The sequence below is a fragment of the Eptatretus burgeri genome, chromosome 2, assembly GCF_056783735.1.
Source record: "Eptatretus burgeri isolate ZD-2024b chromosome 2, Ebu_testis_v1, whole genome shotgun sequence".
Classification (NCBI taxonomy): domain Eukaryota; kingdom Metazoa; phylum Chordata; class Myxini; order Myxiniformes; family Myxinidae; genus Eptatretus; species Eptatretus burgeri.
In genome coordinates, this window is record NC_140962.1 from 59,116,184 (window position 1) to 59,123,683 (window position 7,500).

Consider the following 7,500-nt stretch of genomic DNA (forward strand, 5'->3'; position numbering starts at 1 on the left):
TGGGTAGGTGTTCATATGGATTCTTTCTGTACATTAACTAGGTGTTCATCTTGGTTAGATTTTTTCTTTTTTCATTGGGTAGGTGTTCATATGGATTCTTTCTTTCTTTTTCATTGACTTGATTAGTAGGTGTTCATCTTGATTCTTTTCTTTCTTTTTCATTGACTTGGTGTTCATCTTGATTCTTTCTCCCGTCTTGGCTTCTCAGCTCCCGTCCATACATCAACAGCGCCGGACTACATGCGGTAGACCCGTGCTGGGACGCGCGATAGGCCATCAGGAGGTACGGAAGGTGTTCGTCCCAGTCCTCCTGGTTAGTGGCGGTGAAGAGGGCCAACTGTTGGACCAGGGTCCTGTTGAACCTCTCCACCATGCCATCAGACTGTGGTCTCAGGGGCGTTGTCCGTGTTTTTCGAATTTCCAGGAGCCTGCACACCTCTTTTAGTAATTCACTCTCAAAATTTCGTCCCTGGTCCGTGTGCAGCTCCTGCGGAATCCCATACCGGCATGTAAATCCTTCTACGAAGGCCTTGGCCACAACCCCTGCTTCCTGGCTGGGAAGGGCAAAGGCTTCTGGCCATTTGGTGAAATAGTCCATAATTACGAGGACGTACTTATTACCCTGGCGAGTGGGGGGCAGTGGTCCCAAAATGTCCATGGCCACTCGCTCCAGGGGAGCCCCAACCTGATGTAGTTGGAGTGGGGCCCTCATCCTCTGTGGCGGTCCCTTTTTGCAGTACAGGCGTCGCATGCTCGACACCAGTCCTGTACATCGCGCCCCATGTTAACCCAATAGAACCGCCGGCGGGCCCGAGATTTTGTTTTGGTCCTGCCCAAATGGCCGCCGGCGCGGGTACCGTGCACCTGTTTCAAAATTTGGGTCTTAAACCCATCAGGGACTATCACCAGCCAAGAAGTTTGTTCAGAAGGAATCTCCACCCACTTGCGATACAAGATGTTGTCCCTCATTTCTAGGGTCCTCCACTGAGCCCAGTATGCCTTTGTTCGCACCCCGAATGGGGCGATTTCCTCCCCACTGGGCCTCCTGTTTTCCTGGACCCATTTGTACACTGGCCCTAGCACCGGGTCTTCCCGCTGGGCCGTGCTCCATGCCAATCCACCAAATTCCTCTCCCGCGGTTAGTGGCAAAGTTGGGCCTACCACCCGGGCCGCACGGACTGGGAGTTTCGGGGAGGCGTCTGCCAATTGGTCCCTCTCCTCATGTCTCGTACAATATTTGCAGTTTTCCCTCAGACAGGGGCGTCGAGAGAGCGCATCGGCATTCCCATGAGCCTTACCGGCTCTATGGACCACACTGAAATCGTACTGCTGCAATTTTTCCAACCACCTTGCAATTTGGCCTTCCGGTTCCTTGAACCGTAAGAGCCATTGCAAGGAGGAATGGTCAGTTCGAACCAAAAATTTCCTCCCGTACAAGTACGGGTGGAAATGGCCCACGGCAGACAGCATAGCCAATAGTTCCTTGCGAGTTACGCAATAATTTCGTTCGGGCCTACTCATGGCCCGACTGTAATACGCGATCACTCTTTCCACGCCCCCCTGTGTCTGGGACAAGACTGCTCCCAATCCTTCCTGGCTTGCATCCGTGTCCAGGGTATACATCCCGTCATCGGTGGGGTACGCTAAAACAGGTGCGGATGTCAAACACCCCTTTAATTTGAGGAAGGCCTCCTGGCACTCCTCCGTCCAATTAAATCTCAACCCCTTCTCCGTCAACCGGTGAAGGGGCCTGGCTATCTCCGCAAAGTTTGCCACGAAACGCCGGTAGTAGGAGCAAAGTCCCAAAAAGCCCCGCACCTGTTTGACAGTTATAGGTACGGGCCACTCCTCTACCGCTGTAATTTTTCCGGGGTCGGTCTTCACCCTCTCGCGGCCTATCACGTGTCCGAGATAGGCCACCTCTGTCGCGAACAAAGTGCATTTCTCTGGGCTCAATTTCAGCCCTGCCTGCCTGAGGTGCCCAAACACCTGGTCCAAATTGGCTATCTCCTGGGTGAATGTTTTAGCGTGTACCAGGACGTCATCCAGATACACCAGGCATGACTGCCACGGCATGCCGCCGAGTACACGCTCCATCTGTCTCTCAAAGGTGGCGGGGGCGTTACACAAGCCGAACGGCATCACAGTGAACTGATACAGTCCCTTCCCTGTGGAAAATGCCGTTTTCTCCTTCCCCGTCTTATCCATCTCCACCTGCCAATACCCACTCTTGAGGTCCAGAGTTGAGAACCATTTAGAGCCTGCTACGGCGTCGAGGGTATCGTCAATTCTAGGCAGGGGATAGGAGTCTTTGAGTGTCACGTTGTTCAGCTGGCGATAGTCCACACAGAAACGCGTGGTCCCATCCTTCTTTTTAACCAGCACAACTGGTGACATCCAAGGACTTCCCGAGGGCTCGATGACACCTGCATTGAGCATCTTCTCAACCTGTTCATCAGCCTCCTCTCTTTTGCTCCATGGGAGCCTTCGAGCAGGCTGACGGACAGGCCGGGCCCCATTGGTGTGGATCTGATGTTGCACCAGGCCCGTACGTCCAATATCCTCGGGTGACAAGGAGAAGATCCCGATGTGTCGGTCGACCAGCTTGTATAAGGCCTCCCGCTGGGCCTCCTCCAAATCTACACTACTCCGATTTACCATCTCACGAATGGGACCGGGCCAATTCCTAATCGAGTCTGGAGACTCCTTCTGGGGCCGGTCCGGCTCGACGTTATCGTCCCTCAGCTCTGCGACCTCTTTTACTGGGATGCAATCTGCCACCTTCGTGCCCTTCCTGATAGTGCGTGGTTCCGTGCTAACATTTATCACCCGTACGGGCACTACTGGCCCGTCGGTACTTACCAGGGTGCGGCCCACGACTAAGCCCGGGGTTGACGGCCTTGCCGGTAGTTCCGCTAGGCCGCAGGGGCCCTGCCACGTTGGGGGTGCTCGCCACCGGGCCGGGACCACCGCCTCGGCACCCGGGGGAATGACCACGGAGTCAGGAGCCTCCAGCTCCACCCTCTCATCCGTGCTCACGCCTCCTAACGGCAACTCTTCACCACCCAACTGCATGACCCCCCGGCCCAAGTCGATCTTACAACCACCGGCCGTCAGCACATCCAACCCTATTAGACATGGGTCGTACACCTCTGCCACCCAAACCTCTATCTTGGTTTTCACAGTGCCCAATTTAAACGACACGAAACCACGTCCTATGATAGGGGCCGTTGCCCCGGTAGCTAGCTGCAAACTATGGTTTTGCAGACGGTGGATCTCATCCCAACCGTCTACACTCGAATCAAGGACCACAGGGCTGATGATCGTGGCGCTTGCTCCTGTGTCCACCACGGCGTCTAGCCCTACGCCGGCAATCTTGCACCGAATTGTTAAGCTACCTTTGCCAATTTGGCCACAACTGATGACCTGTCGCAGTTCTGAGGGCTCTTCTCCGTCTGAGTCTGCCGAACACGGCCCTACATGTTCGGCACTTCTTAGTTTCCCGGGGACTGGTGGGGGATGGTTGGGCCTGGCTATCCCTATTGACCCGGGGCGGAGTTGGTGGTCTAGGGGGCCGTGGCTCTTCTCTTCGCGGGGGCCTTTCCCTGCGCGGGGCGTTGCACCTCCGCTGCAGGTGGTCCCCTGCGCCACAATTATAACACCTCTTCTGGTAAGGTGTTTGCCTCCAGTACGCCAAATTATACCCCCCTCCATTCCGAATTGGGGTACCCCCGATGGCCCATCTCCCGCCCTTCCCGGGCCCGACCGCCTCTCCACAGGTCTCCCGAACCGGCGGTCGAACATGCCCTGCACCATCCTTTCCATTCGCGCTTGGTCGCCCAGGGTTGCCCCGGCTCCCAGCGCACTGTCGTGCACGGGGTCCACCTGTCGGACTGCCACCGCATGGCGCCCAGCCCCTCCCAATGGCGTTCTGGCTGCCTCCCAGCAGGCAGCAGTATCAGCCGCCTTCTGGAGGTTGTCCGGGCGCCATACGGTGAGCAATGCTCCGACATCGGTGCCCCCTATTGCTCGAAGGAAATGGTCCAGGGCAATCTCCTCCCGGTACTCCGGTGGCATGTTGGTGTGCGCGATCCCCACCAAGCGGCGAATGTCATGTGCCAATTCTCCCAGCGATTCCTGGGGACGTCGTTTGCGCCCGTTGAGCTGAGCTTTAACAAGCTCGCTCTGCTGGTCCATGCCAAATCGGTTTTTTAGGGTTGAATGGAGATCCTCCAGGGTCGCCCCCTCACTGGGTACCGTGGTCAGGACTTCCAAAGCCACGCCACGCAGGGCCGCTGTGAGTTGTGCCACACCCTGCACCTCGTTCCAGCCATTGCCTCTGGCAACACACTGGAACTGGGCCATATATGCCCTCAAGTCCGTCTTGCCATCGTACGGGGGTAGCGGCACCCTCGGTTCTTTCGAGGTCTCCTCCCGTTCCCTAGGGACTCCGGGAGGAGTGTACCTCCCCAGTCCCAATGGTGCCTCACTCCCGCAGGGTCCGAGCCATTTGCCCGGGGGCTCCACCACCCTTGTCTGCGTCTGTCCGTGCCCCGCGTCGTCCCGCTTACTTTCCCAAGCCATTGGACTCACACTCCGCACACCCCCTGGAACAGTCATTCTGGGTACCCCCATTAGGCCAAAAGACCCCGCGGTCTCTACCCTCCCCAAGCTTGGCATGCTCACCCCCGCATCGGGCAAGCCTCCTGCTCCGCCTTGTGACACCGGCCCCACCTGGGCACGATCCGCCTCGAGGGAGTATATCCTCTCCCCCTGTTCCCGAAGGAGGCCACCCTGCTTCTCACACCGGGCCTCCACCCTATCCGCCAGTCTCTTCTCCATTTCCTCCATTTTTCCCTTTATTACCCCATTTATTTCCTCCCCTATCGTTCCTAACGACAGTTCCCCGACTTTTTCTCTTATTTGCTCCACCTCCCCTTGTACCTGTGCCACCATCTTATTTGTCTTGGATATTTCCTCCCTCGTTGTCCTAAACTGCTCTTCTGTCTCGCCCCGGTTTTTTCCTATCTGTTCCCCCAGTTCCTTTGTCTTTTCTCCGGCTTTCCGCTCCATTTCATTAATTACCTCCTCATGTGTCTTTCTACATTCCTCCGTCACCTTTTTTAATCCTTTCTGTGTCTCCGCTTTTACCTCCTTTCGCAGGTTTTCAACTTTGTCTGTCATTTCCCGATGTCTTTTCTCACAGTCCTCCTTCACGGCTCCCAATCCCTCCTTTATTTTCCCTTGTTCTCTTTTTAATTCCTCTATCGCCGTCGTGTTCCTCCCTATTTCCTCCTTTATTTGGTCTTGTCCCTGTTTTACTTCTCCCAATCCTTTTCCTACTTTGTCTATTTTTCCCACCACCGTCTTTATTTCGTTTACCCTCTCTTGTTTACTTTCTTCCATTGCGACTCCCACTCCTTTTACTTTCTCTTTTAACCCGGTCACCTCCGCTCGTATCGTGTCGACTTCCTTTTTCATTTCGTTTTTTAGTTCTTCCAAGCTTCCTTTTAGGCTCATTCCCATGTTCTGCGTCTCACCCCGCAGCTCTTTCATCTCTTCCCTCATTTGCTGTGTATTCGCATCCATCGTCGTTTTCACTTCATTTGTATTTGTATCCATCTTTTCATCCATTTTTTGTGTATTCGCATCCATCTTTTCGTTCATGCCTTTCATTTCGTTTTTCATATTCGCATCCATTTTTTCGATCATTTTCGCATTCATCTTTTCGTTCATTGCCGCCAGCATGGCGCATAGCTGGGCCATGTCGGATGCACTCAGCTGAGCCGTTTCGGCAAGGTTTGGGGAAGGGTTTTGGTGGAGAGGAGGGGGGGGGAGGTGTCATACACCGCGGCCGCTGCCGCACCCATTTCGGGCTCTGGGTTCAGTTGGGCGAGTCCGTGTTCCTGCACAATCAACATTTCCTGCTCGGGGATTCCATCCTGGACCATGGATTCTACACATTCTACATCCATTTCTAATACCCCCGGCTCCCGCTCGCCTTGAGACGCCTTAAGATGCTTCTCTTAAAGGGTTAATTTGCTCGCTCGTAATTTGGAGGGAATCGGGGGTCGCTTCTCTCACCTCTGGACCGATTCCCGTGAATTTCGCTGGAGACAGGAGAGCCTGTTGTCCCGCTCTCCAATACCAGTGCCGCGAGGAGGGCGATGAATTTGAATCTCACTCCTGACACCAGTGTTGGAGTCTTCGCGCCCGCCGGCGTGCGAACGGCCACGTAACTCGAATCGCGGCACGTCGCCCACCGGACGGACAATCCAGTCGTGACCCTCTCGGACTAACGCCGGGAACCAGTCACGGGTGGACCTTTCGGTCTCACCGCGATAGAGCCAATCAGCCCCCGCGTGGGATAGGGTTGCTCGCCAAATTCGACCTACCTAAGTACCCACGCGGAGGGTAGACCGGGCGATCGCACCTCGCCGCAGGTCGACTTCGGACACGGGCCACTTAAGCGACCCGTTCTGTACTATCAGAATAACCGAGCGGTGTTATCGTCGACCTCGACGGTTCGATTAATTATCGGGCGTATTCAGCCCACTACCAACCCTTTACGTGAAGCAAGATGGGGATTCAATAGAGGAAAAGACGAAGCGAAGCGGGAAACAGTTCAACACAAAGCACATTTATTCGCGGCACACGGGAGCACACATATACAATTCCACCAAATGCACACAGAAAAGACACAATGTAATTTACACAAAAAGCAAATGTAAAAGCGAAAACACAATGCAGAGCTAATACCGACTACCGAGCACACGGCAACACTTATACAATTCTACTTCACAGACGGCGCCGACAACACATACCCAAAACCAAGGAAAAGAATACCCTCAAGGATGAGGCGGGCCTGAGGCCGAGACCGGGTCGCGCCTACCCGTCTGGTGATGAGACGCGGAGCGGCGATGGCGCCTCAACTCCGCGGGCCTCGCGGACAGTGTCTGGTAGGGGGTGGGAAAGGGGCCCCCTTGGTCGCACTATCTCAGCGCGGGGGGAAACAGGAGGGGGTTGCTGATGCTCGGGGTATAGAGGATTTTTATTATCCCGCGACGAGCGTCTCCACCTCGGCCAGGTCGCGCTGTCGGCCTCCCTGGGGTGCAGCTCCCGACGCGAGCACCCCCTCGTCTGGTGTCGCTGCCTTTCCACAGCTCCGTCCCCTCCGTTCCGACTCCAACGCACACGACGAGCAGCTCCACCGCCCGCGAAGTCTTGACTCTCTGTTTCCGACTCTCCTACTCTCCGCCTCTCCGCCTCTGGACTCTCCGACTCCTTTTCTGACTGACGAACACGGTCCTTTTATCCCCCCGTAGCTTCGCCTTTGACCCCCTCCCTTTGACCTTTCACCTCGCTCCCCATTGGCCCGAGAAAAAGTGGGCGTGAAGGCTTTTTGATCCACAAATTTGCATATATCGATCGTCCTGGAGGCGGGGCCAAATCGCCCCTCGCTCACCGATTGGACGGCAAAAAGTGGGCGTGTGTCGTTTT

The 7,500-nt window shown here is 55.4% G+C and overlaps 1 protein-coding gene across 1 annotated transcript in view; it reads right to left on the bottom strand.

Moving 5' to 3' along the window:
- L3HYPDH (trans-L-3-hydroxyproline dehydratase) overlaps positions 1-7,500 on the bottom strand; it is a 171,372-nt gene that overhangs the window by 48,537 nt on the left and 115,335 nt on the right. The gene's annotated exons all lie outside the window — the stretch shown is intronic.